Source organism: Bidens hawaiensis, unplaced genomic scaffold, assembly GCF_021521415.1.
Source record: "Bidens hawaiensis isolate Kalapana, Puna unplaced genomic scaffold, B.hawaiensis_p1.1 tig00016755_1, whole genome shotgun sequence".
Lineage (NCBI taxonomy): Eukaryota > Viridiplantae > Streptophyta > Magnoliopsida > Asterales > Asteraceae > Bidens > Bidens hawaiensis.
In genome coordinates, this window is record NW_027492539.1 from 213,210 (window position 1) to 225,594 (window position 12,385).

Here is a 12,385-nt window from a genome sequence, read left to right on the forward strand (position 1 = left end):
AACTGGGCAAACATTTTCAACACAAGCGTAATGCACTTGTAGAATTTTTTTATTTAAGTTTGGACCAAAACTATGAATAATTCAAAATTCAAAGAATATGGTTATGTAATCACTAAAAATACTAACTTCACTCACCATCAACTCTTTCTCACATAAAGCGGGAACCTAACCCCACGCTCCCGAAGCCGATCAACGACACTATACAGATACTCAAAACTAGGCTTCCATTTAATATTGAAATCGTCACGAATATCAGGATGCGTCTCAAACCATTTCTTCAACATCCCGTACATATGATCAATAATAATTTTCCACCGAACAGGGTACTTCTCACAAAGTTGTAAGTACTCCACCACCAAGTCTCCTCGGTCCAGTTTCCCGTCTTCAAAACCATCTTCAACCCATTCACCAGTTCTGAACCCACCAAATAGTGCCAGGTTGTCAAGCAGAGCCTCAGCTGACATCACCCCTTCAACACCTGTAGTTGCATGTTTCGTTTATTTTTGTTCATATGATAAATGAACGGACATCAACATGAACAGAACTGTTTGTTCATTTAGTTAAAGAATCAGCATGGATATATGTCATTATGTTCGTGAACGTTTGTTTATTAGGTTCATTTGTTTATGTTTTTTAGTTTACGTTCGATTTAGTTCATTTGTTTATGTATTCGTTTGATTTTGTAGGCTTATTACAAATTAATTTAGTTTTATGAGATTCAAATATCACCCATTACAATTTAGTCTGGTCATATTAAAATTTAGGCCTAACAAATTAATTTACACCTTTACTTTAAATTGGTGTTTGGTAAGTTATATCCAGATACGTTTGTTTGTTTATGTTCGTGAATTGTTCGTTTAACTATTAACGAATGAACATAAACGAGCATGAACATGTTCATTTTGTTAATGAAGGAACACGAAGGAGAAACATCTTTGTTTAAGTGTTTGTGTTCAATTGTTTTTCGGTTAAAGTTAAACGAACACGACCATGCCTCTTTAGTGGCCATTTGGTTTGTTTACAAGCCCACATGTGTCGGTTCGGTTATGGGCTAGAACCAAACCTATAACTGATGTTTTCGATTTTTATAACTGATTGGTTTCGGGTACAAATGGTTCGGTTTAGAGGTTTTTAAAAAACAAATGGTTTGGTTAAGTTGGTTAACCAGGCTTTGGATGTGAGTGTATTAATCCATATCAATTTATATTTTGTTTAAACAGATTACTAGCAATCTATTTGTTATTATAGATGAGTATAATTTATTTATTAAAGAATTGATAAACTTTAACGACTTATAAAATATTATTTTTAAAAGTTAAAAAATGCATGGGTTGAGTTTTATGTCAGTTCAGTTTGGTTAATTTGGTTATTTATACACATAACCATAATCGAACCATATGCTTGTAAACGGACTGAACCGTTTGGTGGGAAGTGCGTTTGTTTAAGAAACAAACAACGAAACATAACATGAACAAAAGTTGTTTATTTAGTTAAATGGACGAATATGAACGCATGCCTCGTTCGTTTGTTTACGCTCATTTATGTTCGTTAGTTTATGTCGGTTTAAGTTTGTTCATTTACCTTCGTTAATACATTCGTTAAAATTTTTAGGCCTAATACAGTGGAGTTTGGTTCTAGTAGCTTTTCAAGCCCAATACATTGTTGTTCACAATTACTTTAAATTGGTTTGAGCTTAGTTAAGTTCAATCATCTATGTTTAGTTATGTCCGTTAACCGTTCGTTTATACGGTTAACGAGCCCACATAAACGAACACGTCCATTTTCTTAGCAAAACGAACACAAGCAAGAAGACCTCGATCGTCTGTTCGGTTAATATTAAACAAACAAACAAACACGAAAATGTGTTCGTTCGGTCCATTTACAAGTCTAGTCGGTTATTTCAGTTATAACAAAAATTCATAACCGAACCATCAGTCTCTCAGCCGACTGGGTTATTTGGGTCAAGTTTGTCACGTCTACCTGTAGTTATCAAGCAGTTTTGGACATCCTCCATGTGACGAATATTCCCGTTAGCAAGAACCGGGATTTTGACCGCATTTTTGACGGATTTAATGGCATCCCAGTTAGCCCTTTCTCGGGTTCTCCCGTCCCTTGTTCGGACCGTGAACTGCTATGAGTGAACATCCGGCATCTTCTAGTAGCCTGGCATAGTTTATCGTGTCTTGCAGTTGAGGAAATAAACGGATTTTGCAAGATACTGGGACTGTAAGGTTACTGGCTAGTTTTTCGACTAGAGATTTAACGAGTGGAAGATCGTCCATAAGAAAGGCGCCATAGTTTCCACTCCGGGCAATTCGTTGAGGGCACCTGAACACATAAAACTGTTAAAACCGACTGAACCAGACTGATGATTATGCAGTATGTGTAATTGTGTAGTATATCCATGATTGAAAAAAAAAAAAAAATCAGTTGAAACATTCTAGTTCTAGTAATAAGAAAAAAGCAAGCTTACTATACTACCCCAAATTAATGTCAACATAATCACATAGGGATTCCACTCGATATGCTGCTTCTGGTAAGATATCTGGATGGTTTCCAGAGAACTGAACAAACAATGGCCGATCATCCTGACAGGTGCTAAACTCTCTGGACCGAAACTTGCTACTCTGGGCAAAGGTGCGAGAGTGAAGCATAGGGGTGTAGGCAGCTTCCGCGCCGTACTTCCGGCAAAGCATTCGGAACGGCAGCTCGGAACCGTCGTACATCGGCGCCACTATAAGCTTCGGCTGCTTTATTTTCTTCCAGTGGGCCCACGCTTGCCCTTCGGTTTCGCCGGTGGGGAAATGACACTGATGATTGTTGATCGTGAAACCGGATAGACTGTTTGCTGATGTCATTGCTATGCTAGTACAGGCAGGCAGGATAAACACTTCCTGCGGTGCGCCTTCTTTTACTTATTCATTGACCGGTATCAAACCGTGCAATGCGGCTGCGACAACAATTTACTAATTATTTCTGTTATATAATATGTCTGCTAGCTTTCCGCATCGTTATTGTCTATACTCTAATAATAATGAACACAATAATAACTAAATTATAAACAAAGTAATTTATAATATAACAATTACAATTGACTTTGTGCTCTCAGTGTTGTAACTTTCGCTGGTATTGTTGTACCTTGTTTCCTTTAATTGGCTTGCCAGGTGTTGTTGGTTCTTGCTACGTGTCTCTTATTTTTACAACCCACGTTCCACCATTTAGGCCACTGTTTCATCGTCATATTAATTTCTACTAAAACACTTATTTTTGATAGTTTTCATCTTCTTCGAATCTATGGTGTGCTTATGTCTGGATTTTAGTTATTTGCGGTTATGATTCCTTACTACGTTGTTTGACATTGTGTTTTTGTGTCGCGGGTTTATGCAGCCGGAAGTGGGTCCGTGGTCTGAGATCGCCTTAGGTAGGTGTGTTTGTTGTCTTTCATACTTTGTCTCTTTTTTGTTGCACTCCGATGGTTGTCTTGCATTCCAGTTGTTCAACCAAATGTCTATAGTTGGTGGTCTTTGTTTTTGCATTTGGTTAGTGTTAGGATGATTATGTTTATTTGTTGTTCTTCATCTAAGTTTGTGGTTCTCCGTCTCTGGTCGTAGTTTGTTGTTGTCCATCGGTGATGAAATTTAGTTGTCAAATTGTATAACACTGATGAAATGGTTTGGTTTTCTGGCATGCATGCTAGGTGTTTGATGAAATGCTTTGGAGATATTTGTTTTTGGCTGAAGGGGTGTACGCGTGCAATGTGGGTAGGATGTGTAGTTGCACGTAATATGCCACTTTTAAGGCTTCTTTCTCACTATGCTTTCTTCGATTACATGATTTCGCCGTCTATTTCACGCCCCCCTCTATCGATTTCGCACCTTTACATTCATCTATTGTTGTCGTGTTCAATTTCAGAACCCTTGGTAGCGTTGGTGTGGTGGTGGAAGTGGTTGGGCGGGCCAAGTTCTGTAGTCACCGGTTGTTGCCACGGTTATGAAACGTTTCGTAATCCTATGTGGCGTTAGTCTGGTGGGGAATGTGCTCTTAGTCAAAGATGGTTTCCGTTAGGTCGTTAGGGTTTTGACTCATAGTAAATTCATGTTCGTCTCTGTGTGTATTATGGTTGTTTAAGAATAACTTGCTTATTTTGTTTTGCAGGTCAAATTTTGAGGACCATTGCGGTAGCAGTTAGAAGGCGGATTATTGGTCGGTGTAAAACTATTGAGTATTGTTCAAGCAGGTTATTCCTTTATAGCCTATGATTTTAGTGACGTATAAGAAATACATTCGATTATTAAATTGTGCAACATGTTTAATAGTTTATGTATATGATACCATAAGTATAAGAAAGACATTTGATTATTAAATTGTGCAATAATATTATTTAAATTACTTGATATTTTGATAATATAATAATGTGATAAGATGAATAGGTGAAAAGCAATTTAATAATAGAGTGTATATTGTTTTGATTGGCTCGTGGTAACCGAGTCTTGATGAATGAAGGATTTGTATCCGATCAAGAGAATATTAATGTATTGAGTGTATAAATAGATCGAATCAATAGATCTTGATTCAAAAGTGATCTAGGAAGTAAGAAATTTATTATTGCATAACTAAATAATAGAATAATTGAATAATTAAATCAAATCATAAATTGTTTTGTATAAAATCAAATAAATAAACAAATAAACAAATAACGAATGTTCTTCGATGTGTTGGGTTTCCCATGAGCTTTCCATGGAATTTTGTTTCATCAGCTTATTAGCATATCAAAACCAAAACAAATGTGTGAGTTGGCCTCCCATGAGCGTTACATGACAATTTGAATGATCCAACTTAATTAACGAATTAACGAATCAATTGAGTTTGTCGGCCCATGAGCGTTACATGGCGATTTAACCGACCAAACTAAGTAACGAATAAACGAACTCAAGCATATGTACAAGATTATGGAGTTTGCCGCCCTATGGTTTAAATTGAGCCAAGAAGTATCTAGGGGAGAAAGCAAGGTGGCCACGAAAGAACGAGAAGTTAACCACCTTCAAAGACAAGTCTAAGTGGTGTGCTTACCACAAATATTTTGGCCACACGACGGATGAGTGCATTGGCTTAATGAGGGAGATCGGATACCTCCTAAGCAAGGGCCACTTCAAAGAGCTTTTGGGATGGAAGAAATCCAAGATCCAAGATCCTGAAGATCTACCACAAAAAGCAACGCCACCACCACCAGACGCTCATGTAATCAACTTCGTCTGTAGAGATTATGACATACTTCAAACTTCCTGTCATGAAGAAGAGTTCAAGCTAGATGATGAAAGAAGGCCACTCATCTCCACTACTCGAATAACTGATGAAAGGATATTCTTCGGTTCGAGCATCCAGGATCCTCACTAGGTATAACTTGATATACAAATGGTCAATTTCATCTCTGAAGGATCCGACATATGTGGAACATCTTTTTCCGCAGCAAAAAGGCTCGCCAAAGAGATCAAGTTGGACAACGGAGACCGACCAATAGTATCCACCACTTTGACGACAGATAAAAGGATCTTCTTCGATGAAGAAGATAAACTGAACATCCAGGATCCTCACCATGACTGTTTAATTATTACTTTATTTATCGCTAACCACTATGTACGCAGGATCCTAGTGGATGGTGGAAGCACAGTCAACATTATCCAGCACGATGTCCTCAAGAAAATGAACATTCCAGATTCCGAGATAGTCCCAAGAACATCAGTACTAGTCGGATTCAGCGGAGAAACTATGAAGACATTGGGGGACATCAACCTGCCAATTTATATAGAAGGGCTAAATTCATATCAAAAATTTTGCGTTATTGATAACCTTTCTTGTTGTAATGTCATTTTAGGTAGGCCCTGGCTGCATGGAATGAAGGCGGTGGCCTCAACTTACCATCAATGCATCAAACTACCTACCCCATGGGGAGTTGTGAAGATAGTTGGTGATCAAGCAGAGGCCAGGAATTATTATTCCTCATCAATGAAGCCAACATCCATGCAAAATATAGCATATCAACCACAGCAACATCTTAGGGACGTGCTGGAAGCCCGGGAGAAAGAATTAAAGGAAGTATCCTTAGACCCCAAGGATCCAGATATAAAGGTGTTCCTAGGATCCAGTATCCCCAGTAAGATCAAGTGTGATTTGGTATTCTTCTTAGCACGAAGAAAATCCACCTTTACCTTCAAACATTCAGATATGACAGGTATTTCAGAGGAGGGGCAACATACCAAAGACTGGTCAACATGATGTTCAAGGATCAGCTAGGCAAAACCATGGAAGTCTACATAGACGACATGGTGGTGAAATCAAAGAAGGTTGAGGATCACCTCAGAGATCTCGAAAAATCTTTTAATATACTTGACCAATATAACATGAAACTGAATCCGTCAAAATGCGACTTTGGTGTTAAGGCTGGAAAGTTTCTGGGGTATATGGTGACTAGAAGAGGAATTGAAGCAAGCCCAGAGCAGATTGAAGCCATCATCAACCTAAAGTCGCCTGCAAACGCCAAGGATGTCCAAAGACTAACGGGAAGAATAGCTGCACTCAACCGATTCATCTCAAGATCCTCCGAGAAATGCAAAGACTTCTATGATATTCTTAGAAAGAATAAGAAGTTCGAATAGACAGAAAAGCATGAGACTGCGCTTAAATCCTTGAAGGATTTCTTATCCTCAGCTCCATCCCTGATGAAACCTGTTGATAGAGAATCCTTGTATTTATACCTAGCAGTTTCAGGTAATGCAGTGAGTGCTGTTCTCGTCAAGGATCATGAAGATGAACAACACCCTGTATATTATATAAGTAAGAGTCTGTTAGATGCAGAAACCAGGTACTCTCACCTTGAAAAATTAATTCTTGTTTTAATTATGGCTTCTACTAAATTAAGACATTACTTTGAGACTCATACTATTATTTTGAAAACTAATTATGCTGTTAAGAATGTTCTTAGAAAGCCAAAATTGTTAGGTAGAATGGCTAAATGGGCTGTAAAACTGAGTGCATACGACATTTAGTATGAACCTAGGACAGCTATCAAGTCATAGGCACTCGCAGACTTTGTGGCTGATTTCAGCAGTGACATGCAGAAAGAAGCCTACATAGAGGTTCAGAAACTAGATGTAACCAAGGATCCTTGGATCCTCTTCATAGATGGAGCATCCAACGTAAGAGGAACGGGATTGGGTATGCTACTGAAATCGCCACAGGGGTACATAATACCCCAGTCCATTACATGTGAATTTCAAGCTACCAACATTGAGGCAGAATACGAAGCACTCATAGCAGGTTTACTTTTAGCCAAAAGTATGAGGATCAGGTATCTTCAAGTTAATATGGATTCTTTACTCATTACTAACCACTTTAACGGTTCTTATACCGTAAAAGGTGAAAATATGATCAAATATTTAAAAATTGTAAAGGAATTAGCAAAATCCTTCGAAATGTTTAGTATAGAACAGGTACCAAGAGAGGAAAAATGCTGGGGCAGACGCCTTAGCAAATTTAGCCTCATCCCTAAAAATCCCAGAAGATACGAAGATTCCAATTATTCACATAATCTCACCAGCAATACGAGAGCAAGAAGTTGGGGGAATAACAAGTGATAAGAAGATTGTACTTTGGGATCCATTATCCTCAGACAATCAAGGATCCTGGATCCTTCCAATCAAAAAGTACATTCAAACTGGAGAAATCCCAGCTACAGAGAATCCGAAATCCTTCAAACTCAAGGTATCACAATATATTTTATTAGATGATATGCTATACAGAAAATCTCTTGCAGGTCCATACTTGAGATGCATCGAGGATCCTGAAATCCAATAAGTACTTAAAGACTTTCACGAAGGAGATTGCGGCAACCACACAGGAGGAAGAGCATTATTCTCCAGGATACTTAGAACTGGGTACTTCTGTCCGACAATGTAGAAGGATGCAGTAGAGTATTCGAAGAAGTGTGATGCCTGCCAAAGACATGCAAATATCCTTCATCAATCAGCAGAACCAATGTATCCTATATCCTCTTCATGGCCTTTCATGAAGTGGGGAATGGACATTATTGGTAAACTACCAAAGGCACCAGGTGGAAAGGTCTTTATGCTTGCCATGACGGACTACTTCTCTAAATGGATTGAAGCAGAGGCATTCGTACAAGTCCGAGAAAGGGAAGTTATATCCTTTATTAAACAAAATATTATAACTAGATTTGGCATTCCCTCTGATATTATTTGTGATAATGGTTCCCAATTTATTGGGAAAAGAACAACTAACTTTTGTGACAGCTAGGGCATAAAGATGATTACTTCAACACCAGTGCATCCTCAAGCTAATGGTCATGCGGAGTCTAGCAACAAGATCATCATCAACAATTTAAAGAAGAAGCTAGCATCCAAGAAGGGAAAATGGGCCGAGGAACTACCATATGTTATTTAGGCCGACAGAACAACACCCAAGAATGCAACAGGCCAAACACCTTTTTCGTTGGTATTTGGATCAGAAGCAATAATCCCAACAGAGATGGTGGTTCCTACAGCAAGAACGAGCATCCGTGATCCTAAAGCCAATGAAGAAATCCTTCTTGAAGACTTGGATACTATTGAAGAACTCGGAGACCTAGCCAAGATCAAAATGGGAGCTTATCAACAAAGGGTAGCTGCGGCATACAACAAGAATATAAGGATCAGAAGATTTCAAGAAGGAGATTTAGTTTTGAGGAAAGCCTTCCAAAATACTACCAATCCGGCTTATGGGAAGTTAGCACCCAAATGGGAAAGACCTTATCAGATTGAGTCGGAGGCAGGAAAAGGGGCATATCATTTGCTCACAATTGAAGGCAATAGATTACCAAGGGCATGGAATGCTGTCCACCTCAAGAAGTACTTTTTCTGATCAGGATCCAATATCTTGAGAGGATGTGTTATCCTTACAGGATCAAGGATCCCTAAAATTGGTAATACCTATCCGATTACTTATCCTTTTCAATTTCTTATTATCAATTAAAGGATAACGTATTCTTAATATTTTGTTCCTTCCAAGTTTTAAATATCAATGCAGGATATTATCAAGATGTGTAATGATCAAGAGATTGGCCACCTCTCCTTTACGTTCAAGGTACTATATTATTTCCCTTGGCCTAGCCCACGTTTGGATATGATCCTCGATGGTCAAATCCTCTAAGGTTTAAAGGTTTTCACCTTTCTTATAAATAGAGTTTATACACTCTCTCCTGGAGCGCACGTTATCCAACAAAGAGTCCGGGGCAGCAGGACCAGTATACGCTTAGTGGCTGACAATTTCGTTGTCTTTGGCTATATGGAGGATCCTAAGATTTATGGTAGACGTACCATACCACCTGTTTATAACGTTTTTACGTTATCTCAAGACAAAGGTTTCTAACATTTTCATGTTAGCTAAGGTTTATAACGTTTTCACGTTATCCCAGTTTTGGGCTTGTCCCCAGTTTTGGGCTCGTCCCCAGTTTTGGGCTTGTCCCCAGTACACGGGCTTGTCCCCAGTTATTTTATGGGCTTGTCCCCAGCTTGACGGGTTTAATCCCAATTAGTATTATGAGTTGTTTGTAACAGATTTACAAAGTTTTTCATGAAGACAAAATTCTAAGGATCCAAAATCCTAAAAGGATCACTAAAGGTTCAGTTCTTATGGTAACTCAGGTCTATCTAGACCTTCTGGTATGATTTCTATTAATAAATTTGTATTGTCACAATTGTAATAATGTTAAACATTATTAGGGTCACTCCTTTAAAGATAATCTGTTATAAAAGCTTTTACCGATTTTTAAGGATATCTTATCCTAAAGTTTGTTCTCTAAGAATACTTTATCTTAATTATTTTCCTAAGAATCATTTATCTTAAAGTTTCTTACTTAAGTTCATTTTTCGAAATTACTAAAGTTATTTCAAACAAACTTTTAAAATAAATGACAGGTAAATAGCGAAAAGATTTATATTAATTAAAATAAGTCACCGGGACTTATCCAAAATTCTTAACCCGGACTTCACCATGTAAAAGATGAACCATCCATATGGGTTAAGGGAGTACTACTAACCGATCATGTGTGCAGGAAAATTAAAAACAGAGGCAACAAAGGCTTCATCCCCACAAACAGAGGATTCCTCCACCTTTGTCATCCCCGCAAATTGTCTTAAGGATCATGGATCCTTTATCCTAGCTACTACTATTTATTACAAACCAAGATAATTGTTCAAGAAAACATCAACGCAAAATGAAAAAGTGGGCTCGAGCCTTGTCTTCTTTATCCTTCATCGCCCACCTACACTGCATCTTCACCCTCTGCAGCACCTTCTCCCTCACCAGATTCAACCACCTCCTTGACGCCACTAGTCCCAACCTCATTTTCCTCAGCCATCTCCTCATCTTCTTCACCGCCAAGAGCTTCCAGAGCATACTTCCATTTGTTCACGTCCCAGGTCGACTTACCAAAAGCAGATTCATTGGTCTCCATTGCCATCTTGATCCGTGCTTGGAAGACCGACCTAGCGGCCCACATCTTGGCCTCCTCAGTAGCCTACTTCACAGCTTCCTGGTGATGGGTCTCCGCTAAGGATAGCTGATCCTCCAACTGGGTCCTTGGAAAGTTGGATCATTTCCTTATCCTTGGCAACCACGGCCTTCCCTAGTCCTGACAGCTTCTCACTCATCTGACTGATAATCTTTTCATAATGCTCTTTGAAAGCATTCATAGCCTATCATCAACAAAGAAGTATAGGTTACAAGGATATTGGATCCTTAAAAGCGATATTACAGGATAAGGGATACTTACATTCAGGACCGTGTCATAGTGAGTCTCGGGATCAGAAGATCTTTTCCTTTTAGATGCGGCAGACTTGGCTCTGGTCGTAGCAGTCTTAGGCTCGGAACTTGTTGTTGTTTTCAAGGCTTCTTTCTTGATGTCCGGAGAGGTGACCATGCAATCAATATCTTCCAAGGAGAACCTACTGGCTGACTTCTGAGATTTATTGGCGCCTGAAAAGGAAAAAGTTAACAGATAAGTTTTCTTATTCTAATTTTATTTATCTTAAAATTATTGACTTACTTGACATGTTGGAACTTGAAGAAATATCACAAAAAGCTTCCACAAAACATGGTTGAAAAGTTCTAACCTCAGTATCCAGTGCTAGGAACCGTTTTGTCTTTTCTTCTGTGCCAGGTAACTTGCCCAAAGAAGCAAAGTTGTCAACTGCAAACAAAAAGGAAAATTCAGAATTAATGTTAAAGCATTAAGGATCCAGGATCCTACCCTTTCTATCTCGGGATCTGTGAGTTTACAAATCTCGGTAAACGGGTTAGCTATGTGACATTGTGGTTCCATTTCCGACAACTCGGAGTTATCGGAGGGTTGTTCAGAAGGCTTAGAGGGAGACGGAGAAGAAGAAGATGAAGTAGTAGACCTTGTTAAAGAAATTAAAGAAAAGGGTAAGAAGGATACCTGATGCGTCGGCTGAAGGTATGGTTATAATCAAAGATATAGGGCGGCATATATAGACGGTTATTATTAACCTGGGGGGCTAAATGGTAAATATTTCTAGCAAAGTCGTCCCATCTATCAGTTTTCATAGTAACTTTGAATTTCAAAATTACAGCTATGTTCCACTATCACCCGCCATTTTAGGGGCAATTGTTAGGGCATGAATTTTATGCTGAGGATCCTTAATCCTTAACTATCTTATGGATAGATTATCCTTGAGATATGTAACAGGTTATAAAGGATCAATGACCCTCGGTATTATTTGTTTACTAATGATTGCGTTTAGTATGGTGATGTGTTAGACAGGTATAACAATTTTAAGGCGTGCTTGCATCATTTATCCTCATGGAGTATTCTCTAGCTGGAGTATGGATCCAGGATCGTCATTGAACTTATCTAGTAAAGGACGACTTAGTGAAGATTGTTGTTTAATTGTCAACAACGGCTCTTAGACTTGTTCTTCCACTTATTTCGCTACCGGACTCTTATGGCACGTGGTCAAAGTAATGGGGAGCGGCTAGTGGAGGACTTGCGGATTATTAGGAATTGTTGTTAATAATATTTTCTTTATAAACTGAGTTGGGATCAACATTAGAACACACACAAACTCGCGTATTCTAGCTACTATGATATTTTGTATCCACACATAGCATTCATTGATCAACAACTCCACAACACTTGTAACCACCTTTTATCATTAATAAATTCGACGGTGATAGTTTTCACCGTCCGGGGGTTTTTTGTGCCAGAGGTTATAATAATCACATACCATCCGACCAAAGATTACCTTGTTAATCTTTGACCGAAGCAATTCGACCAAAGATTACCTTGTTAGTTTTTGACCGAAGTAAGATT

General features: G+C 38.6%; 1 pseudogene across 1 annotated transcript; it reads right to left on the reverse strand.

Annotated features, from left to right (window-relative positions):
• Positions 1 to 90: 90 nt before the first annotated feature.
• Positions 91 to 2,858, reverse strand: LOC143552021 (uncharacterized; annotated as a pseudogene). The gene is made up of 3 exons (XR_013138579.1): positions 2,482 to 2,858; positions 1,981 to 2,328; positions 91 to 478 (listed from the first exon to the last, which is right to left on the reverse strand). The product of XR_013138579.1 is annotated as an uncharacterized LOC143552021 (transcript).
• Between the last annotated feature and the right edge of the window lie 9,527 nt (positions 2,859 to 12,385).